Source organism: Ictidomys tridecemlineatus, chromosome 3 (genome assembly GCF_052094955.1).
Source record: "Ictidomys tridecemlineatus isolate mIctTri1 chromosome 3, mIctTri1.hap1, whole genome shotgun sequence".
In the NCBI taxonomy this organism is placed as follows: domain Eukaryota; kingdom Metazoa; phylum Chordata; class Mammalia; order Rodentia; family Sciuridae; genus Ictidomys; species Ictidomys tridecemlineatus.
In genome coordinates, this window is record NC_135479.1 from 133,986,859 (window position 1) to 134,011,527 (window position 24,669).

At 40.0% G+C, this 24,669-nt stretch overlaps 1 protein-coding gene across 5 annotated transcripts in view; it reads left to right on the forward strand.

Annotated features, from left to right (window-relative positions):
- Tprg1 (tumor protein p63 regulated 1) overlaps positions 1–24,669 on the forward strand; it is a 170,959-nt gene that overhangs the window by 8,543 nt on the left and 137,747 nt on the right. The window contains exons 1-3 of one of the 5 annotated variants that reach the window (XM_078043848.1): positions 2,088–2,196; positions 14,549–14,627; positions 14,737–14,886. The exons of 1 other annotated variant lie outside the window; for it this stretch is intronic. The gene's annotated coding sequence lies outside the window, so the exon portion shown is untranslated. Of the gene's footprint in view, positions 1–2,087; positions 2,197–14,548; positions 14,628–14,736; positions 14,887–24,669 lie in introns of those variants that run through there. 3 more of the 5 variants (XM_078043849.1, XM_078043852.1, XM_078043850.1) reach the window with 3 other exon arrangements.

Genomic DNA, 24,669 nt, shown 5'->3' on the forward strand with positions numbered 1-24,669 from the left:
CCAGAGATAGGGACAAATGTAAGCACTTTGAAGAAGGAAATCATTCAACCGATGTTTTCTGAGCACTCAGGATATGGTTGATCTACAGTGAAAACTAAGATACTGCTTGAAATTTATCAAATTTAACAACCTCAGGTATTTTTACTTGTGGGCTTTAATCAAGTACAAGTACACACACACACACACACACACACACACACACACACACACACACATATAATTTGAACAAGCTGCGGTAAGTCTTATGGAGGAAAAGGATTCCAGAGAATTCTAGTAGAAAAATTAGGTGGGCCTCTGATTTAGAGAGGATGCTTCTCCAAGTGCATCCATGTAGAGGTCTGAGAGAGGAGGAGCAATAATAATGAGAGAGATAAGGAGGGTGTGTTTGTGCCAAGACTGGAAAGAAGGGAGTTTGAGGAACTGGAGGAAGCAGTAGCAGGAAGAGGACCAGGGAAGGTTTTGCAGAACATGTGGCCTCACTCGGGAGGTTTACCATGTACAGAGGAAAGATAAGGCATTCAGACAGCAGGGGCTATATGCACAGAGGTGTGGAGGCCCAAGAGGACACATCCATTTCTGACAGAGAGAAGTTCAAGCAGTGGCCAGAAGTGGAGAGGATGGCTGTTGCAGATCATAAATGGCATAGTAAACTATGTCAAGGGATTAATTATATCTGGAGACTCCACAAGCAATGATGATATACTAAATTTGTCTTATTGTTAAATAATTAAATTCAATAAATTAAATTATATCTCCACTTTGTCACTTTGGTCTCAGCTGTAATTTGGGATCTGCGTTGCCTTACATGTTGTCAATCTGTGGACCTTCATGTGGTGACATGGTGCTGTGATCCCTTGATGCAGGGAGCCAGCAGCTTCTGAGGTCCACGGAGACTGTAGCTTCAGCCCCTGAGGGATGTGTGCAAACTGCTCGCTCCTGCATTTCTACAGGAAGGTTTCACCCAAAGGTGTGAAGGATGAGTCACCCCATGACACAGATTATTTTCGGCTGCCAGTTGGCCATCTCTTATTGAGATCACAGAAATGAGAGGCCTGTTAGACTATTCAGCCCAGCACTCAGTCTCGGTGGAGAAACTCATTAGCTCCATTTAATTAGAGAAACCAAACCCTTTCAAACCTACTTTAATGTCAGCTACTTCCTACCACCTCATTAATATATTTTTTAGAAATTTTACACCTTTAATGTGGGAATGATTTTCTTAATTCTTTCAACACCAGAACTCCATAGATTCCAGCTACTTAGCTAGAGAACAAGTAGCACAATTATATAAGTGGCAGTCATGATGCTTTGAACCAATATCTCTTGGTATTATTATATATGAGATTTTTTGGACTGAGTTTTCTGTGTACATTCTTGACAAAGACATCTCACCCTATAAAATTGCAATTATTAAGACTATCATTTTTCTTCATAGCATTTTACAATTCTTGAAAAGCTTTACATCAATCAGTGGATTCTCATAAAATGCTAACACAGATTAGGGGCAGGCAGTATTATCTCCATTTTAAAGATGAGAGTAGTTAAAGGATTTCTCAGAATGACAGTAATGTGCTTCAAGGGTTGACAATGAGGACACAGATTTCAGGCCCAAGTGTCTCATGATACTATTCTGTTAATAACAAATAGGATGTTGGAAGGAGATGCTGGTTCTGTGAAAAAGATTATAAATTTGGTTTAAGAGATGTGAACTTCAGCTGAGTAGAGGACCTGGCACTGTATGAATATTTGCATAGTGTTGTCTCTCAGCTGCTCCAGAGCTGCATAAGCATAGGCTTTTCAGCCTAGCAGAGGTCAGCATTTTTATTAAGTCAAGATCTTTTTGAATTAGCCTGAGAGTCTATGGTTAGGAAGTAACCTCTAAATCCATCCTAAATGTAAGATAACTGATCTATTCCAGCTGACCACAGGACAGGTAAAGGTGCAGGTGGTACTTATATGTTTTCATACCCTTTATCTTATTTGATACTCACAGCACTTCTGGAGATTTGCATTCTTGTCTCTCACACACCAATCAGGAAATGGAACTCTGTTAAGGTGAAAAATTATCCAATGGTCAACAGCGAATAGTGGAACCCTGGGGACTTGGATCTTGAGATTCTGCCTCCAGGGCAGGAACTTATTCTACTGTTTCCAGTGCAATTAGCTTAAGCTTCTACTTTCCTCTTTCTGCGAAAGGTAGGAAACCTTCCCTTAGGAATCTTCAGATTCTCTTCCCAGTCTTCTGATCAGAAAAGCTTTTTAGAAAGACTCTTGTATCTGTCACCTATATTTTAGCAGGAATTTGAAACTTTGTTTTTTTTCTCTTAAGGTATACATATTCTCATTATTACAATCACCCTGTGTGCTATAATAAACAACTTTTTGAGCCCTTGCTGTGCTTTTGGCACTGGAATACAATAACAGACAAGCAGATATTCCATGCCTGTCCCAGACTTCACATGTTTGTGGCAGGAAAGCTGTAAATGATCCTGTAAATCCACATATTTCACAGGTAACCATTTACTCCTGCAATTTTAAGGCATTTTTAACCTTAATTTGGGGGCTAGGAATATTTAGCCAAATATTTTGCTGGGAAGAATATAGGCAACAAAGAGGAACAAAAAAAACATGAAACAGTGAGGATACTATATACTTGAAAGAGGCAGGTGGTTCTGCTGTCAAACTGACATTAAAATATAGCTGGGGGTGTGGATGTGGTGTTTCTCAGTAACCCTGGGAAGAAACGATTTTGGTAGCTTCACAAGGGTTTCTCTTTTTAATAAAGGGGGTGTCCTTGCATTTGATCATAGGACTAAATCCTGAAACCAGGAAGTAGTTTGAGCTTTATCTTGGTTCTTGCTGAGGTTTTGGAACAGATTGTAACACAATTGACTCATGAGCACCTTAAAGAAAAGGGACTGATCACTAGGAATTAATGTGAGTTTACTATAAACAGGTGGTGCAGGACATATCCTATTTCTTATCACATTACTAAAAAGGAAAATCAGCGTATTAGGGGAAGTTTTGCCAATGGACTTAACATGTCCTCTCTGATGTGATTGGACATAATGTGGTGAACTAGGAGCAAGGTCCTATCATATTCATGGGTCTCGTGGTTGGCTGAGCAGAAAATGGCTCCTAAGTGTTGCTACAGTTCCATGTAGATGAGAAGAAGATCTCAAGTGATGACTGACAACCATGTTTTTCTGTTCAATATTTTTTCACAAATTATTTGGAATATTATTCAGAAGAAATAATATTCAAATTTTCAGATTATACCATCCTAGAATAAAAATCTGGGGAGAATAAGAGGAAGCGGGGAGTATAATCAATGGGTACAATGTTGTTGTGTGATAAGGGGAATAAGTTCTGGGATTCTATGGCACAGACGGGTAAATACAATCAACAATAATGTATTATACATATCCAAAGAGTTAAAAAAGAGGAGTTTGAGTATATTTACCATGAGGAAATAGTAAAATTTTAAGGCAATAGATATGCTATTACTCCGGTTGGTCACTACACAATTTTATGCATGAATTAAACCATTACATCGTACCTCTTAAAAGAATTATGTGTCAATGAAAAGTTTTTAAAAAACTGAAAAAGCAAATACCACAGACTTGCAAAGAGGTGGCATGAGCTCTTGCTCTGCCAGAGCTGAAAAAGCTCTGGCTATGAAGGAAGAAAGTGCTGACCTTGAGGCTAGGGATATATTTCAGTTGGTAGAGTGGTGGCCTCACATGCACAAGGCCCTGGGTTCATTCCCTAGCAAAAAAACAAACAAAAAACCCCTGACCTCGTCTCTTTGTCTCTGGCGCTACTTCACAGCAAGGTAACAACGAGCAGGGGATCCATCTCTCTGAGAGTTCAAGCTTACCACCTGTGAAGTAGCCATGTATTGTTTTAATTTTTTAAATCAATATGAAAATTTAAAAAAAAGCACACTAAGGCCTGGTGTCATGCCTGGCACATATTTTCAATACATTAATTGCTATAGTAATAATTAAGATTTATTTCTAAAATGATCTATAAACCAGTCATGGTGCCACATACCTGTAATCCCAGTGCCACAGGAGGCTGAGGCAGAATCACAACTTTGAGGTTAGTCTCAGAATCTTAATGAGACCCTGTCTCAAAATAGAAAATAAAAAGGGCTAGGGTTGTAGCTTCGAGGTAAAGTGCTTCTGGTTTCTGTCCCTAGTACTGCTAAATAGATAGATAGATAGATGATAGATAGATAGATAGATAGATAGATAGATAGATAGATAGATAGATAGATAGATGATAGATAGATAGATAGACAATCTATATCTTCTAGAACACAGAGCTAAAATCAGCACAAGGAAGCAAAGCAGATGTACACTGTATACATGGGGATAGTATTGGAATCATCAGGATTAAATTCATGACTTAAGGCTTCGAAGAAATGCTTAGCTCATGACAGCCTCTTTTAATATATGTTAATGATGAAATAATTAGCCAAGCAGATTTTAAAATAAAATAAAAAACACCAAAGAGGATCTTATTGATATTATATCTGTCAAATGTTTTAATATATGAAGGGATTTCGTTGGAGAGTGTATGGATATATTTATTCTGCATTATTCTCAAGAGCATAACTAGGCTAAAATTGGAAGGAGTTTAAAGGAAAAGAAATTTAGATGATACTAGAAAACTTTATGTTGTAGTCAGAGCTTCCCTATCATGGATCTGTGAGGCTGAGGATAGGGGGAACACAGGAGACCCTCTGCCTGATAGCTGGTTTCTCTGGTATCGACTGACACAGAGGCTGCTCTGGTGACATGACGGAGACCTGGGCATCGTGAGTGTATCTCCATTACTGAATATTGGTTTTGTTTTGGGCAGTGAGTTAAGTGCTGGTGCCAAAATATAAGAATCCGTCTCAAATCTTCAATGAGGTCATAGCTGGGGAGAAAAGGAGCCCTGAAGTCTCCTTGGGAGAAAGAGGAAGACTTGGAAGATGAGTAGGAGTTTTCCAGGCAGGAGAGTGTTCCACTCAGAATCGCCAGTGTCAAGGTTAGAGGTCTGAGACATCATAATAAATTCCCCCAAAGACAAATGTTGCTGGGAGCAGACATTGCCAGGAAGGAAAGGATTAGATCATGAAGGCCCTCCAATGCCCTGCAAGAAGTATTGGGGCCTTGGGCTCTTTCCCTGTGCATCTTTTGTATCTTGGGCATAATTTGAGCACTGATCCCACTGTGTAATTGCTTTAGAACGGGTCTGCTCCATATACTGTGAGCTCCTTGAGGGCAGAGACCATGTCTTATACAACCTTTTATCATCACAACCTACCCTGAGATTGCCACAGCTTATGAACTGAATAAATCCCACTGAATGAAAGAATAAATAAATGAAAGCAATATGGATTTCGTTTACAGAATGGGTCCTGGTGTGATTTATAAGGAGGTTTTGGCTTTTCAGAGTTTTCTGATGCTGTGTTGAAAGTAGCATCAAGAATTACTTCTAGGGAGCTGTATCTTCTGCAGAGCATGTCTGCAGATGCTAAAGCCAACGGCAATTGCTAACATTCATTTAACACACTGTACACATGCCCTCTGCTGAATACTTTACATGTCTTTTCATTTAATCTACACACCCTCTAGGGCATGTGGGTATCCCCCTCCCCACCTCTGTAGATGAGGACGCTAAGATTTGCAGAAGCAAAGTAACTCAACCAAAGTCACAGAGTAAGGATGTGATGAAGCCAGAATTGGAACCCAGGTCTGCTTGACTCCAGAGACTGTGATTTAACTACTATACTCTCCATGAAATGAGGTATTTTACTCAGAAGAGGGCTGGGCTATCCAGGATGTCACATCTACAGGGTCTACCCTTAGAGCCTCTTTAGAACTAAAAAAAGCTTTGATTTTTTTTTTTTTTTAAGGGAGACTTCTGGCTGCATTCTAACATAACCTCTCTTCTGACAGTGGTGAGAGAGAGAGTCTATAGGAGTGGTACAAGTTTGGAGGAAGGAACTGGAGCAATAAGGATGTTAGGCCACAGTGCCCTGCTTTCCACACATTACTGGGCCAGAGATGGCAACACTTGGTCAGAGAACAGAGATTACAAAGTAGCAAGAGCAGGAGGCAGTGAAAAAATAGAGACTTCAGGCCCTTCTTGCCTTTACACTTCTAGTCTTAAAAGATCTTTGGGATGTTTCTTTGTCTTCCACTTGGGTTGGGATGTCTCCTGCATGGGAGCTGCTTTGCTTCTGAGATGCTCCAGAGAACAGCATGGGTTCCATATAAAAGGGTCAGGAACTCCCCGCTTAGTGCTACTTCTAAGTTCAAGCCTTGAAGAGATATAAGGTCAGCCTGAGGTGCTTCAGACCTGACCAGCTTTCAGTAGGAAAGGAGACCAGAACTCAGGGAAGATGCTGGCTTCAAAGTACTGAATACTTATCAAAAAAAATGAAATCAGTATGCTGATGAGACATCAACATATTTCTTGCAACACTATTCACAATAGAAAAGAATCAACCTAGTTGTCCATCCATGGAGGAATGGATGAAATAACTAGAAGAAAATGTGCTATATTTACATAATGGAATACTATTTAGCCATTTAAAAAAGCACTGAAAACCTGAGTGAATTGGAGGATGCTATGTGAAATACAATAAGCCAGGCCCAGAAATTCCAAGTATCACCGTAATGATCTCACTCATCTGTGTAATCTAAGAAAGCTGATCTCATAGAAATACTGAGTGGAATCATGCTTACCAAAAGCAGAGGCGGGCAGGGGGCCGAGATGATAGAGAAAGCTTGGTCACTACACACAAAATTATAGATAGGAGGAATACACTGTATCACACAACAGAGTGATGTTAAGTAACAGCAGTGTAGCACGGATTTCCAGATAACTAGAAGAGAGGATTCTGAATGTTCTCACCAAAAGAAATGGCAAATCTTTGAAGTGATAGAGATGTTAAACACAATGAACTGATTATTACACAGTGTATATATATATGTATCTAAACCACCACACTGTACCCCATAAATATGTACAATTATTATATATCAATTAAATATAGAGTAAAACTTAGAAAAATGTAAGTCCTGAATGTTTTGGCTGACTTTTGCTTGCTGCTTGGGTCTGGCAGATGGGGGTGGGCAGGAAGTTAAGGAACCTCAACAGACGGAGGCAATCAGTGGGTGTTGGTAGCCATTCTTCCTAAATGCTAAAAAGATGGTCACCTCGTGTGTGCAAAGATCAAGCTCAAATCCAAGTTTCTCTTCTCTGGAACTCAGAAGAGTATAATTCTTTTATAAACCAAAGGAGGAATGTTTTCAGACAATGGTAGCATATATAGAATACAATGGCTGCCGTGGCTCTGATTCTGGGGTGTGAATTCTACTGACCAGTCATAAGATCTCTGTCTGCAGAGATCTGTTTGTCTGTCTGCAAGGACAAGAGATGAAAGGCAACTTGTTATAAAACCCAAAACCCTCCCCTCCCTTGTGACTGGTAACAGAAAGATGTCCACATACTGCCATCTGGTGGTTGCTACTGGTCACTGCAGCATGAATGAGACCATTCAAAGGTACAAATTCCTGGCCTTGAGGGACTCCAACAGGGTGTGGGGTGGGGGACCTGACATGTTAACAAATAATGACAACTTGATGAGCATTATTTTAAGAAAAAAAGGTGCAAAGTGTTATGAAAACACAGGGCCTCTCCCTAGGGGTGTGGGGAAGAACTTTTGGTCTGGGTCTTGAAGCATACCTTGAGGTATGCCTGTGGCAAAGAGCAAGAGGTTCATTCCAAACAGAGAGCAGCACTGCCAAGTACTTGGTGTTAGGTGTTGGTTTAATCTGGCTGGTAAGTAAGGAGACTGGGAAGAAGCTATGGAGAAAAAGGTGACCAGGAAAAGCCTTGAATACTTATCTAAAGCAATGAGGCTACTCAAAAGTAACCAATAGGAGGATAATGGGATCATATTTCAGTGGTAAAGAAGTATGGACAATAAGTACATATGCTTTTCAAACATTCTGAACTCTCTCATTGCTTGAAATTGTCTATGAGAACCCATTTAGTGAAATAGGCCTAACCATAGCAGCTGGGATTGAAGCAGAAGTGGGGATTCAGAGCCTGAAGAATGATCTCCTGTTTCACCAGTGGTGCAGGTGGATGCCTTTGTGCAATGTGAAAGCCTCTGTAGAAACTCATCTGATAACAACTGCCATGGAGGATTCCTAAGATGACCCTCTTTGCTCTGGTTTTAGAATCAACTAAATCCTGTCCATCCTAGGAGTAGGATGTTCATCAATTGAGTTCAAGATCTTTTCCTATCCCTTTTGCTACAGTTGTTCTGGAGATACAATTTTATGGCAATGCCATTTAACAAATTAACTTTTCCAAACACATGTCCTAGATCACCCAGTCCCTGGCTCCCAGCTATATTTCTCTAGAGGACATAGGTAGTAGGAGGACACATGAAGCCATCTCTGCAGTATCAACTAAGCACCACTAGTCTGCTGCCCAATGTATTAATTCACATTCAGTATCTACAGCATATGTGTTATCCTCAACCCACAGATCATCTATGATGAGTTATAGGAAGAAATGCTTTGGCTCTTAGTAAGAGCAAGAAAACTGCTGCTTTCATTCCAAGAACTGCACTTTGTAAGTACTCAAGAGCCGTCTGGTGAGTGGATGAATTATCAAGCTCCGCAGGAGTTTCTGTTCTGTGAAGACATGTAGCTGCTGGATGGCATTTGCCATATGACAAGAGATCTCAGTCCCAGAATTGACAGAGTGTGTCTGGTCCCCTGATGGACAAAGGCTGCTTTGTTCCAGCCAATGAGGTTATCTTCTGCTCTCTTCAGAGCCACACTTTCAGATGCAAAACACGAATTCCACCCACCAAACAGTATTTCCTCTTATTCCTTCTCATGCTCCTTGTCTTTACTAACGCCTTGCCCACTCTCTCTGCATGATGGGGTCAGTTTGCTCTCACTTTCCCACACTAACTTCTCTGTTTCGAGGCTGTGTCCGGAACTGCCTCCTTCTTGCCATCTGGTAGCTCTCTGTCACATCTCCCCACCCCGCGCCCCCACCTTTTCTTAGAGGCCTTCACAAAAAGATGTTAACTTTCACTCAATGACTTTTCCCAGTACATGATTATGTACATAGTGTTTTCCGCTTGGTTGAATAACAACTTTAGCATCGACTCTTGCTTGCATTACTTAGGTTAATTGTTATTTTCCTGAGGGCACACTGACCAGTGTCATTTTATGTACAAAGTGCCAAGTTCAATAAACATTAACTGAGTGAATATCACACTTTAGAACTAATGGGTCGGGGCTTGTTCTCTGTTTTATTAGAGGAAATGGAAATGGAACCTAGTCTCCGGCCTTTGATGAAGAGCAGCAAGGAAGGAGTGTTTTGCACATTTGTAGGCTTTGTGAGAATCCTTACTGTTCACTTAACCTTGTTAAGTTGTTTCTGTTCATTTCTATGCCTGTGTCCCTTCACTCAATTGCTCTCCTTGAAGGGAGAAGCTGCTGTGCTTGTTTTGGGTCCTGTCTCATAGCACATGATCAGTCACCACTTTTTTTTTGATGGAGCTTTAATATCCTTTTAAAGACCCATCTGGATACTGAAAATATTTGGGACCTTGTTTCCCCTCCCCGCTGGAATTACTCTGAGTAAAACTAGTGAGGTGGTGAATACAGGGCAGGTGACTCAGGTACTATCTCGTGTTGCTCAATAGATTTATGGCTCCTTGAAGACGTGGATGAACAGCCATCATGCAGGGAGCTGGGATGGATGATGTTAGTATATCTCTACTTGAGCCCTGGCTCTCCTAGTTACCTGAGTCCTGGGTAAGTCCCTTGTTTCAGGGCCTTAGTCTTATTATCTGTGATAAGTGGGACATGCCCCAGGATCTTCTATTGCTGAAAATGGCTTGAATTTTTAGGGAGGTTTGAATCAAGTAACCCCCTCCCCCCCCAAAGTCTGAAATTGGAATGACAACTAAAACTACTGAGTAATTTTCAACCAATAAAAATCCAATAGTGAATCTCATTCTTTTCAAGAGATGCCTGTACAAAGACCTGTGTAAATAATGCAGATAGGAAGCACATCTCCAAAGTGAGTCTCTTCATGCTGCATGTACTTGGAGTTTCAATAAGTTCAGGAATTCGAAACAGAAAGTATATTTTCCAGACACTCAGGACACTAGATTATTAGCTCACCAATAGGGAAAAGCTGATGGAGTGGGGACAGGGAATTGACACCCCTAAAACAGTCTCACTTCATAACCTAAGATTTTGAAGACACAGGTTAGACCCTACGTGGAGCTAAAACCATGGCATTGCAAAGGACTTTGGAATAGGATATTATTTGTACTTAATTACCATTGGTGTTTAGCACCTTTGGTTGTGAGAAAGAGAAACCCACTCAAATTGAGCAATGGAGAATTTATTTTAAGAACACACACATGTGAAAACAGACCCATGTAGCTTTCCTGGGAGCTGGGCAAACCTTAGCCACAGGCCTCACAGCACTTCGGCGGGAAATGTGCTCTGGCTCCAACTGATGTGCTTGGGCTGCTCTGCTCCAGGGATGGGGAGACAGGGCACAGGCTCTCGTGGTGTTTCACCTTCAGTGTAACTCAACAACTCTGTCAGTTTCTGCTTCACTTAGCATCTACTCTTTTCTCTCATGTCACCACGCTGCACAATTGACCTTTCCTCTAAAAACTGGAACAAAACAGGAATGCCCTCTTTCACCACTTCTATTTAACACAGTTCTTAAAATTCTAGCCAGAGCAATTAAACAGATGAAAGAAATTAAAGGGATATGGATAGTAAAAGAAGAACTCAAACTATCACTGTTTGCCGATGACATGATTCTGTACCTAGCCAATCCAAAAGTTCCTCCAGAAAAATTCTAGAACTAATAAATGAATTCAGCAAAGTAGCAGGATATAAAATCAACACCCATAAATCAAAGGCATTTCTGTAGATCAGTAATAAATCTTCTGAAGGGGAAATGAGGAAAAACTACCCCATTTACAATAGCCTAAAAAAAAAAATACTTGGGAATCAACTTAATGAAAGAGGTGAAAGACCTCTACAATGAAAACGAAAGAAAGAAATTAAAGAAGATCTTAGAAGACAGAAAGATCTACTTTTTTCTTGGATAGGCAGAATTAATATTGTCAAAATGGCCATACTACCAAAGCACTATACAGATTTAATGCAATTCCAATCAAAATCTCAATGACATTCTTCATAGAAATAGAAAAAGAAATCATAAAATTCATCTGGAAAAATAAGAGACCCAGAATAGCCAAACAATCCTTAGCAAGAAGACTGAAGCTAATGGCATTACTATACCACACCTTAAACTATACTACCGAGCAATAGTAACAAAAATGGCATGGTATTGGCATCAAAATAGACTTGTAGACCAATGGTACAGAATAGAGGACACAGAGACAAACCCACATAAATATAGTTATCTCATTCACAGTAGACAAAGGCACCAAAAACATATATTGAAGAAAATATAGCCTCTTCAACAAATGGTGTTGGGAAAACTGGAAATCCATATGAAATGAATTTAAGCCCTACTCACGATGCACAAAACTCAACTCAAAGTGGATCAAGGATCTAGGAATTAGACCAGAGACCCTGTGCTTAATAGAAGAAAAATTAGACCCCAAATTTCATCATGTCAGATTAGGCCCCAACATCCTTAATAAGATTTCTATAATGTAAGAAATAAAATCAAGAATCAATAAATGAGATGAATTCAAACTGACAAACTTCTTCTCAGTAAAAGAAACAATCAGTGAGGTGAAGAGAGAGCCTACAGAATGGGAGCAAATTTTTACCACACACACATCAGATAGAGCCCTAATCTCTAGGATATATAAAGAACTCAAAAAACTTGACACCAAAACCAAAACAAAACAAAACAAAACAAAACAAAATAGCCCAATCAATAAATGGGTCAAGGAACTGAACAGACACTTCTCAGAAGATGATATACAATCAATCAACAAATATATGAAAAAATGCTCAACATCTCCAGCAGTTAGAGAAATGCAAATCAAAACTAAGATTTCATCTCACTCCAGTCAGAATGGCAGCTATTAAGAATACAAACAACAATAAATGCTGGTGAAAATGTGGGGGAAAAAGCATACTTATACATGCTGGTGGGACTGCAAATTGGTGCCACAAATCTGGAAAGCAGTATAGAGATTCCTTGGAAAACTTGGAACGGAACCACCATTTGACCCAGCTATCCCTCTCCTCGGTCTATACCTAAAGGACTTAAAAACAGCATACTGCGGTAAAGCAGCTACATCAATGTTTATAGCAGCACAATTCACAACAGCTAAATTGTGGAACCAACGTAGATGCCCTTCAATAGATGAATGGATAAAGAAACTGTGGTATATATACACAATGGAACATTACTCAGCATTAAATGAGATTAAAATCATGGCATTTTCAGGTGAATGGATGGAGTTGCAGAATATCATGCGAAGTGAAGTGAGCTAATCCCCCAAAACCAAAGGCCAAATGTTTTCTCTGATAAATGGATACTGATCCATAATGGCAGGGGTTGAGGGGGAGCATGAGAGGAATGCAGGAACTTTAGATATGACAAAAGGGAGGGAGGTGAAGGGAGGGGGTTTGGGGGTAGGAGAAATGGTGGAATGAGATGGGCATCATTACCCTAAGTACATGTATGAAGACATGAATGGTAGGACCCTACTTTGCGTACAACCAGAGACATAAAAAATGTTGCTCTATATGTATGCTATGAATTGAAATACATTCTGCTGTCATGTACAACAAATAAGAATAAATAAATAATATTAAAAAAAAAAGTCTGGAGAGACACAATCTGATTGGTGTGATTAATTACCTTGCCCCTGGTGGGCTGATTAGCAGTTCTGTCCAAACACCTTTGGCCAGAAACACATACTAGCATATGAACATAGTGTTTCTAAGCTGGAGGGAACTTCTACTCCATGTGAGGACAACGTGCAGACAGTTTCCTTGTCAGAGGGGTGTGTCAAGAGGGAGACTCCACTAAGAATATCTGGATTGGTGAAGTGAAAACCTAGGAATGAGCAGGACAGCTCCTCTCTACTCTTTTTACATCTATCTTCCATTCCTTCTTTTGTCCCCTATGGAAATCATTTCAATTGGTGCATAATTATGCATAAGAGTGGGGTTCATTATTACATATTTATTAATGAGCAAAATCTAACTATATAATTTTATCAGTTTGTTCCCCAGTACTTCCCCTTTCCATTCCCTCCTCCCTCCTCCTGGTCTCCTTTCTTCTAGTCCACTGGTGTCCCTTCTATTTTCATGTAACTCCTCACACAAACCTTTTTCCCTTTTATATTTCTGTATTTTACATGTGAGAGAAAACATATGACACTTGACTTTCTGGTGATGGTTTATTACACTTAATTCTTATTTTCAAATTATAATTATTAATACATATTAATTGTACAAATTAATAATTTTCTTTGTGATGTTTCCAACTATGCCTATGTTGTACTCACAGTTATCTTATGAAAGGGGATCAGGTGTGTCTTGGATCACTAAGAGGAGAGAATATAATATATGGAAAACAAACTTTTGGGTTAAAAAATATTTTTTTTCTGATATAATACAACAGAGATGATGTGGGAGTCAGAGAGTGAGATTGCCATTCTTATACTTTTACAAACATCATCATTATTACTTATTGAGATTGCTACAACTTGCCAGGTACTCATTAGTATTTTTTAATAAATATTTTAGTTATAACAATCTGGTTGTCATTCAAGATCTGACTCATTTCAGTTTCCCTAAAAGCAGAACCTGAGAAGGGATTCTGTGCATGTGGTTGACTGAGGGCATGTTCTTCAGAAATATCTCCTAACAGAATAGAGACGGTAAGATCAATACTGCTGTCCAGGTAGGTTATAGACGTACTATGACTCATGGGAAGACTAGAGTATATTTCACACTGGAGAGTTGTCGCAACCTGCTGCAAGGGTCTGAGTTTTTTGATTCTGTATCAGTCAGTCATTGGATATGAGGTGAGGGTTGTTGTAACCCCCAAGTGTCTGTTGATGAGCCAGCCCTTATAAGCTCAAGGCAGCTCTTCCAGGGTCAAAAGCGTTAATGGTTAGTTGCAGCACTTGCAGTGGCTGGGAGATGGGCATCCCAGCTGGCAAATGGGATCCGTGAGGAACACAAGTAACATCTCCTACATTGCTTCCCCTGAGACCACTATGGGGCTCTTCACTATAGACAAAAGTATAAGCAATAGGAGGAACTGACTGGAGGGTGTAGCATACTAATTTTGATCTGATGACAGGCGGTAGGACCAGATTTAGACCACAGGCAACAGCCAAAGCCGTCTCAAGAAAGTCTTAGAGGACTCTAAGAACAATAAAGGTCTTTCAGCCATAATTGAATGGCTTGGGTAGCTTCATACCTGGATAACCCCATATCCCTATAGCCACTCTAAATAAATCCTCATCATTCAATTACAGCCAGCCCTCTGGGTAGAAGTACTTTACTGACCCAAGCTACATCATGTACCCATCATCCTCAGGCCCAGAAGTGGACAAGGTAGGGCAACTTTTATTGTTTTATTATTATTTTTTATCCATGTGTTTGTTTTGTTTTAAATGGCAGGAATGTGCTACATGTTCCTAATACCTAATGGTCTCTCTTCAAGAATGGGCAAAAGGATTGGATGCTGGACAGCAAAGCCTGAGGGATGGCTAGAACACCTCCTGACAAACTTGGAGATTGGGTGATAATACTTCATTTTATAGTTATGAAAACTGAAGCAAAGAGAAGCAACTTCATTCATTGATTCAGAGAGGTAAAGTACTTTGCTAGTCAGATTTTTGACACTGTTTTTGATAACCCAACAAGAACAACTTCCTCCCAGAGGAAGAGTTTATTTCAGCTCATGGTTTCCAAGTTTTAGCCCTTGGTGGGCCGACTCCATTGCTTTGGGCCCAAGGAGAAGCAGAACTTCATGGCAGAAGGATGTGGTAGAGGAGTGCTGCTCTACTCACGGTAGCCAGGAGGAAGAGAGAGCAAGGGAAAGGGCTTCAGGGAAGATGAACCCTCCCAGGGTTTGCCCCAGGGACTCACCTCCTCCATCCATACCCTACCTACCTATGGTTACCACCCAGTTGGTCCATTCCAAACTAGGATGGACTGATTAGGTTATGGTCCTCATAATCCAGACATTTTACCATTGACTATTTTAGCATTAACACAGGAGCTTTGGAAGGACCCCTTGTTATGGGTTTATATGTGAGATGTCTTCCAAAAGCCCAAGTGTGAGACAATGCAAGAGGGTTTAAAGGTAAAATGATTGGGTTCTGAGAGCCTTACCCTAATCAGTGTTAATCCCCTGATAAGGATTAACTGAATGGTGAGTAGGCAGGTAGAATGTGGCTGGAGGAGGTGGGTTACTGGGGCATGTCTTTGGGATATATATTTTGCCCTTGGTAAGGAGATATCTCTCTCTCTCTCTGTCTCTCTCTCTGTCTCTCTCTCTGTCTCTCTCTCTGTCTCTCTCTCTCTCTCTCTCTCTCTCTCTCTCTCTCCATATTCCATGTCCAGGGTTATTTTCATCTACCACACTCTTCCACCATGATGTTCTTTCTCATCTTGAGCCCCAAGAAACAGAGCACACCTTCTAAAGACCAAGACCTCTGAAACTGTGAGTCCTCAAATAAACTGTCCTCCTCTAATTGTTCTTGACAGGTCTTTTTGGTCACATCAGCAAAACAAACAAACAAACAAACAAAAAACAAACAACAACAAAAAAACGTGACTAAAACACATCTCATATCTAAACCATAGCAAGTATCTTCATTTTTTTTATTCACTGAATATTTGTAGAGTAATTATCGACACTGTTCTAGGAGCTGGGTTTTCCTCAGAGAGAAAAATTGGCAAAAGCACCTGGCCTTATGCAGGGTTTATTTCTGTGAGTTTGGTATAGAGTAAGGCAGAAAAGAACAGGTGAGTACAACATGCAGTATATTAGATGGTGACAAACACTAAAAGGGAGAATAAGTCAGGGAAGGAGAGTAGGGAGATGACTGTGTGATGAAGATGTTGCAATGTTAAGTTGGGCAGTCAACTAAGACAGTGACATTTCAGCACAGACCTGAAAGAGGAAAGTGAATGGGTGATGTGACCATCTGGGAGGAGTGTCCCAGGTAGAGGAAGAGCAGGTACAGAATGCTCTGGGGCATAAATCAATATACCTGGTGTGCACAAGGACTCATGTGATGGGGGCCAGTTGGATAGGCTGGGGTGGAGTGAGCAAGGAGGAGAGCTGCAGGAGAAGGTAGGAGCCAGGTGAGAGGGGCCAGGGAGTTGGGCAGGTTGGGGGGTTACAGGGACTTTGGGGGCCATAAAATGCTTTAAGCATTTTTTTTGTATTATCCATTTGTTTGTTTTGTTTTGAATGGCAGGAAGGATGTGGTAGAGGAGTCTGCTCTACTCATGGTATCCAGGAGGGAGAGAAAGTAAGGGAAAGAATTGACACTATTGGACTTACATAGGGTAGAAGAATGGACAGATGCAGAAGCCAGGAAGCTGGTTAGGAGGTGATGCACTAAACCTGGTGAGTAATAATGGAGCCTAGGATTAGGGAAGTGGCTGTGAAGAAGTTGAAAAATGTCAACATTTTGGCTATCTAGGCTGGGTCTGGTACTAATTGCCGGTAATCCCAGTGACTCAGGAGGCTCATGAAGGAGGCTCCCAATTTGAGGCAGCCTCAGCAAATCCACGAAACCATCTCAAAATGAAACAAATAAATAAATAGTAAAAAGGGCTGAGGATGCGTTCAATCCCCAGTACCAAAAATAAAGAAAAAGTTTTTAGCTATGTAGAAAGTGACTAACAGCCCCAAAACATGCCCATGTCCTAATACCTGTAATCTTATAAAGTAAAGGAGACTTTGTAGATGTGGTTAAATTAGAGGTATTGAGATGGGAAGATTATTCTGGGTAATCTGGGTAAACACAGTGTAATTCTGAGAGTCTACTGGGGGATGGTAGGTACCAGGGATTGAACTCAGGGGCACTTGACCTCAAAGCCACATCCCCAGCCCTATTTTGTATTTGATTTAGAGACAGGGTCTCATTGCGTTGCTTAGTGCCTTACTTATGCTGAGGCTGGCTATAAACTCCTGATCCTCCTTTCTCAGCCTCCCTAGCTGAAGGGATTATAGGCATTCACCATTGCACCTGGCATAATCCTGAGAGTCTTTATAGAGCGAAGCAGCAAAGTTAGAAAAAGAAACGATGAGTTTTCATAGTAGGCAAGATATCCACCAATGGATGAATGGATAAAGAAAATGTCACACACACACACACACACACACACACACAATGGAATATCATTGAAGCTTAAAAATGAAGTGATTTTTGTTATTTGAAATAACATGGATGTACCTATAGCACATGCCAAACAAAATAAGCCTGGCATAGCAAGACAAATAGTGCATGATCTCACTTATATGTAAAAGATAAAACAATTGAACTCATAGAAGCAGAGATTAGAATTAATTAGCAGAGTTTCGTAGATAAGGGAAAGAGAGAGATTCTGCCTAAAGGGTACAAAGTTTTATCTGTGCAAAATGAATACATTCCTGAAGGTCTAAGGTCCCCTGTGCTGATTTTTGACAGTGCTATATTGTATACTTGACATTTGCTAAGAAAGTAGATCTTCAATGTGCTTACTATAAGAAAAGTAACTATGTGAGGTGATGAGCATTTTAATTAGTTTGTGTTAATCATTCATAATTCATACCTATAATCAAACATTACACTGCACTTCTTAAGTGTATTCAAATTTTATTTGTCAATTATACCTCAACTGGAAATAATGAGGTAGGAGATGTGAGGGTAGCAGAAGCAGAGAGAATATATCATGTGACTGACTTTGATGATGGAGGAAGGGCCAATAAACCAAGAAATGAAGTTGTCTCCTAGAAACTTGAAAATTAAAGAAAAAGTTTCTTAGCTTTTCTAGAAGACTTCTGACCTCCAGAGCTCTGAGAAAATAAATCTGTATTATTTTAAGCCATTACCTTTGTGATAATTTGTTGCAGCAGAAAGAGGAAACAGATTCATGTGGCATTATGGAGTTGGATCCAACAATGTTTACAGGTGGATTGGATGCAGAGTAGGAAAGAGTCAGAGATAGTTTTAAGTTTGCAAGGAAGCAGCTCGAAGGATGGTGTGCCTTTTATGGCAACTGGAAGGGCCTGCTCAGAATGACACTGAATTTAAGTCCATCTGGCTACGCCCTTTGCACTTGGACCATGTCTGAAGGCTGAGCCAGGACAGCACTCATGGAAGAAGCACCCAGCTTGGTGTCAGACAGTTTTCTCCCATGCCATTGTCTTGCTTCTGATTTCTGACAGAGTGTATACCCTCTCTGCAGCTTCTATCAGTACTTTCTCGCTATTCTCTGATGGCAACAAGCAGCATAGTGCCAGATGAGATTAGATACATATATTTTATTTTAAGGCTCAGCTAAGAAAACACTCAGGACATAAAAGTTGTTTGTTATAAACTGTGTTATCTGGAAGCCTGTTGATGGGCTGCTGATGGGGTTTTAGGTGAAGGGATGGATTTCTTATACTGAAATCACTGAGCCAGTCTCTTAGATGCCCCAACTTCTCAGCCAGTGATGGGCCAGCCTAGTGTGGCTAAGGAACTGGGCCAGGGAGCTGGACCAACCCAGCTGATCTGGCTCTGCTCGTCTCTTAAGGCTGCTCCCTCTTTTTGAGCCTCAGTTTCCCTAGCTATATATTGAAGTTGCTGAATCCAGGGTTCCCAGAGTCCCCATGAACCTGATTCTTGTTGGTACCTGTTGTGCGACTTAGAGAGCAGCTCGAATGAGAGTTCTGCCTCAGATCCTGAGGAGCAGGTACTGACCTCCTTTTCTCTTTCCTGCCATCTTATTGGGCTTCATTTTGACCATAGATTTGTCAATGCCTGGGCTGCAGTTAGAGACCTTGTTTTAATTCCAACTGGTCCATGACTCACATGCCCATAGAATTGAGCAGTGAGGACAGACTCCCCCCATAAAGTCCAAGGCAGATGGCTGTGCTTCCTTTCCAGACTGATCACCAAATGCCAGGACCTCGGTGAGGGGCACCTTCCTTCTGACTTGGAGCTCAGTAGGGCAGACACGCAGGCCAGGTTCCGGGCTACCTTCTGTTCTGATTTGCTTAATGATAATTTTGGCAAAAGACAAGGAAGAACAGAAAAAGCAATGATTCTTTCAGACGTTAAGGGATTACAACAGGAGGAAGTTTCCATGAAAATAAAACACAAAACAAAACACAGTGCTGTTGCACCCCAGGGACATGGCAAACTGGCTGTGTAATGCTCTCTCCATCTCCCTCCCTGGGCCACAATGAAGATGAGGCACCTGTGTGACAGGAGTTCTCATGAGTTGTGTCATTCCTCCTCCTTTATGACTATAGTAAACCTGAACTATCTAGTAGCATCAAAGACTGAATTACTAGTTTTGAGAATTATGCAATACATGTTATAGAGACTAACGCATGCTTGAATAGCTGAACAAATGGACTAAAGACCATTATTTCCTGTGGTACTTTACAAATGTTTTATCATTCTTTTGGCTCTCAAAAGGACCACCTTGATGAAACAGAGACTCTGGTCAGACCATTTATAATTAAAAATCTATTGAATGTCAATATCATAGTCATTTACTGACACCCTTGGAGAGTCCCTCAAGCTATCTCAACCAGAGAAGAGTAGCCCTCATTATCTCTTGCCTTTTAAACTGTTCTTATCCCATTTTTCTCCTAGTCTCCCCAAATAGCCCAGTGAGCGAAATTTTGGTTTTGCTCTCTTTGGGCAGCTAGAGGAGGAGAAGAACCGACAGCTTGTTCGTGAAAAGCAGCCTTCATGTCCTTAGAATGCCCTTCAGCATTCCCATGACCTTGGCCTTTCACCACCCTCAGGCCACTTACTTCAATTTATCTCTGTCTTGTTGAGTCCTGCCTCTTTCTCTTCACAGCGTGGTTGCCTTCTTTCCACACTCTCTTTTTTTGAGAAGTAAAACCAAATTACTCTCATTTTCACCATAGATATTTTGCCTACTTCTTTGGAGTTGTCCTCAAAAGCACACTTTCTATCCCAAGAACTTATCAAGGTACTTTTTTCTTTTTGCCCCAGACAAAAGCAATTTTCTTCTTAAAAGGAATTATTGTGAAAGCGGTTGAGATAATAGTTTATTGTCTCTAGAATTTTCTTCCAAGGAGCTGGCAGTTATTCCTATAATGATAAAAATGTGCTTTTCTCACTCCAGGTTTACACCCTGCTGCCCTGGGTCTGTGCCATTCTCTACTCACAATGTTTTGTTTCAATGCTAAATCATAGTGTAGTTTAAAAAAAATATTCAAAATGGTAATTAATCTGAGCTATGTACCTAAAAAAAGATAAAGTTTCTTTCCACCTTTTTAAAATAGATTTGCATGGGCAGATCCAATTCTGGGAGTTACAAAGGTTTAACAAGGAAGGGTCTCTGGAGGATGGCCTAATGCACCAGGTGAGAGAAGAACAGATAGGCATGATATGGCAAGTAATGGAGAGCAGAAAGTGAAATGATTCTGGAGGAGTAGGTTGAGGAGAGGGAAGAGTCATGACCCCTGTCCTGGTGATCTCATGGAGTTGGCAGGAGACCCAGCAGAGATAGGACATGTGAAGCTTCTGAAAACTGTAGATACTGCACTAACGTAAGGCAGCATTGGTGTTCATATGGCTGTTGTAATCTTTGTTTTCTTGTTATACCAACAACCTGCTGTCAGCTATAAGCCCCAAACAGGAATGTTCTGATTCGATGGCTGATGCGGTTTAATTATTTGGAATGCTGATCTTGGTATAAGGAATGCATTGTGGTATGAGAAATGAGAAATTGGACATTGGTTTTACTTGTGTACTGCAGATTCTTACCCAAAGACCTAGTGTCACGTCTCCTATTGAAGATGATATTTTGATGTAGTAATTTTGTTGGGGATTCATTAACTTCCAAGATCCAGGGGGGCATTTCAAAGGAGAAAGTGGGGGAGGGGTGGCCTTCTCAGAGATTGACACTCTGGATAGCATAATACATTCTAAAATTCAAATTCCCAAGGAACACCTCTATGGTGGATAGGAAGGTGGATGGGTGAAAGCATCTACTAAAGGCTGAGGAGGAAGTGGGCAGAGTTGTCAGCCTGAACCAAGATGGCCTCCAGAGTTCATTGGGACTGGATGTCACTTCCTACCTCTTGAAAAATGTGAGTTGAATCTTCTGAAAGAGAAAAGAACTGAGTGGAAGGATCCCAGTCAGTCTGTGGTTTAACTTGATTTGGTGAGTTCTTCTTCATGATGAGAAGATGGTCCTATGTGAGAATCAAGAGGAGGGGACCCCATACAGGTGCATATGAATTATTGATCAGTCTCTTGTTGGGAGAAATATGATACAATTTGGTGCTCAGTAAAGCCCGGCTCTAATTAGAAATCTTTGACTCAGTCATCTATTTTGTGCTGCTGTTATTTTATTTATTTCCCTTTAGGTTTTTCCTCAATGTTTGATAAATTTTATTGTGAATCTCTCAGCTGTCTCACTTGTGCTAAGGAAAATGAGGGGAAAGAGTATGTTTACCTTCAGCTGAGAAGAAAAGAGGGAAAGTATTTCTCATCTTCCCTCCCTCACCAACCCTGGGAGATGGAGACTAGGTCTGATGGTGGCAACAGGAATCAAAATAAAAGAACTCTGGGGAAAGGCAAAAGCTCAGAGGGAAGTGTTTGGACACTGATGTGCCCCACCCTCTTCACCTGCCAGACCTGTTTCCAAGAATATCCTTCTCCAGAGGATAAAGTTTAGATCATCAAATGAAAAATCCTCATTGTGTTCTTCATATTAAAAGTAGTAATTCCTTCCTTCTAGGATGGTGATTTAAAGGATTAAAGTTGTTTTAATACGCCACTCATAGCCAGGATCTATGAAAAAGAGACAATGAGATGTAATTGAAGGAGTGTCTCATTGAGATCTGGGTTGGATTTTTGGCTTTGCATTATAGCATGACTTAGACACATCATTACACTTCATATTCTTTTCCTGTAATGCAATAAGTATAAGAAATAGCATCTAATGGGCTGGTTGGAACAATTTGGAATAATATGTATAAAGTGTTTGTTAGTTGACTGGTCTATGAATAATTCTTAAGAATTATTGGCTTTTATTTTTGTTGTTAATTTAAATAGCTTTTAACTGATGCATAAAAACCATACATACTTATGGGGTGCCATGTGATGCTTTGGTGCACATATTCATAGTGTAATGTTTAAATTAGGCAAAAGTGTTTTCTCAAACATAGATCATTTTTTATGATGAAAATATTAAAAATCTTTTCTACTAGTTTTTTTAAACACATAGTACATTACCATTATCTGTAGTCACCTTGCTGTGCAATAACACACCCAGAGCTTCTTATTGCTAACTACAATTTAGTCTTTCTGATTCATCTTCCCCCACTTCTTCATTCCTCTGCTATCCTTAGTCTCTGGTAACTACCATTCTACTCTCAACTCCTGTGAGATCAACTTGTTTTTAGATTCACCTATCAGTGAAATCATGTGGTCCTTGTCTTTCTGTGACTAATAGAATGTCATACATTTTTATGGTTAAATAGTATTTTATCATGAATAAGGACCTCATTTTCATTATGTATTCATCAGCTGATGGACACATGGGTTGTTTTAGATTCTTGGGTGTTGTGAATAGTGCTGCAATGAACATAGAGTCCCTGGCTTCTCAACAGACTTGATTTCATTTCCTTTAGAGATATACCCAATAGTGGGATCACCGGGTTATTCAGTAGTTCTATTGTTAATTTCTGGTGAAACTCCATTCTATGATGGTTATAGTAATTTACATTTCTACCAAGAGTATGTAAAGTTTCCTTTTTCTCCACATCCTTGCCAACACTTCATATCTTTAGTCTTTTTTGATAACAGCCATTCTTACTGGAGTAAGTGATATCTCATTGTTGTTTTGATTTGTACTTCCCTGATGATTATTGATAGTGAATATTTTTTTCATATACCTGTTGCCCATATATATGTCTTCTTTTGAGAAATGTCTCTTTATGTATATTTCCCACTTTTAAACTGGGTTGTTTTTTGATATTGAGTTTCTTGAGTTCCATATATAATTTAGATATTAACTCCCTATCAAATGAATAGTTTGAAAATATTTTCTCCTCTACATTGTCTCTTCACTCAACTGTGTCCTTTGCTATACAGAAAGGTTTTAGTTTGATGCACCCCATTTGTCTATTTCTACTTTTGTTTCTCGTGTTTTTGGAGTCTTGTTCAAAAAATCCTTGCCCATTCCCAAGTCCCAGAGAATTTCTGTAAGGTTTTCTTGTGGTAAATTCATTGTTTCAGGTCTTTTATATATATATATATATATATATATATATATATATATATACTTGCTAATGTAATGTAGAGTGAGATTACAATGGGGATAGGGCTAGGGGAATGGGCAGGCTCTCTCTCATTTTCTTTTTGTTGTGAGAAGCAGCGTGCCATAGTGAAACAGCTGTAAAATCAGATCACCTGTGATCTTGAGCAAGTTATTCACTTGTTCATCCTCAGTTACTTTGGCCATCCAATGCAGCAAATATAAGTGCCTAATAGAGTCAGCGCTTGCCCCCTAGCTTAATAAACAGTAGGTTCTTCCTTTTGTTTTCTTCTACATCTCCCACCACTAACTACATTTTTAGGGTGATAAAGCTATTTATTTAGGCCTCAAAACTTGGAAGTTGACTTTTAAGCCAATGATTGTGTCTACAACTGTATCCATTTTTTTTAATCCTTAATTTGCTCCATTTTATACCATCCAATACCATGAGATATTTATTGAACACTTACCATATGCCACAGATGAGGGATCAAATGTACTGTGACAGTTCTCAGAAAACACTCACTTTAGTCAGAGGATTACATAGTTTAAAAATAATTATAAGACAGATATTGTATGTGCTGCAAAAAAAGGAAGGGTGTGGAGGGTCAGGGTGAAGGCAGGTAGGGTGTAAAAGTGGGGTTGTGGAGGAAAATAGAGACAGCCACTTTGAAGAGATAACTTTGGAAGAGGGCTGTGAAGACTTTCTCTAAGTTGAGGTAACCAGAGAGAATCCAGGAGGAGGAAGCATCCTGAGTGAAGGCATGGGTATAGAAACCTGTGGAACATATTTGGGGAATGGTCACAGTTTAGTTTGGCTTGAATATTTGATATACAAAAAGAAATTATGGGGAATAAGTGAGAGTCATTGTTGTTCAGAGTTTTTAACAACAGGATAATAATTTTGTACTCAGGTTGATTTGAAATGAGGAAACATCAAGAATTCTTTTGGGCAGGAGGATAAGTGATATGACAATGAAGATGCAATGTGTAGCTATCAGAATTTGGAAGTAGTGGGGTTTACCTCTAGATATAGCTGGGTCTGATGGCTGGTGTGGGAGATAGGAAGACAGAACTCCAAGTTCCAAATTCATAGGGCAGTAAAGCTAAGGACAGAGAAGTGGAAAACCTCGGGAATCAT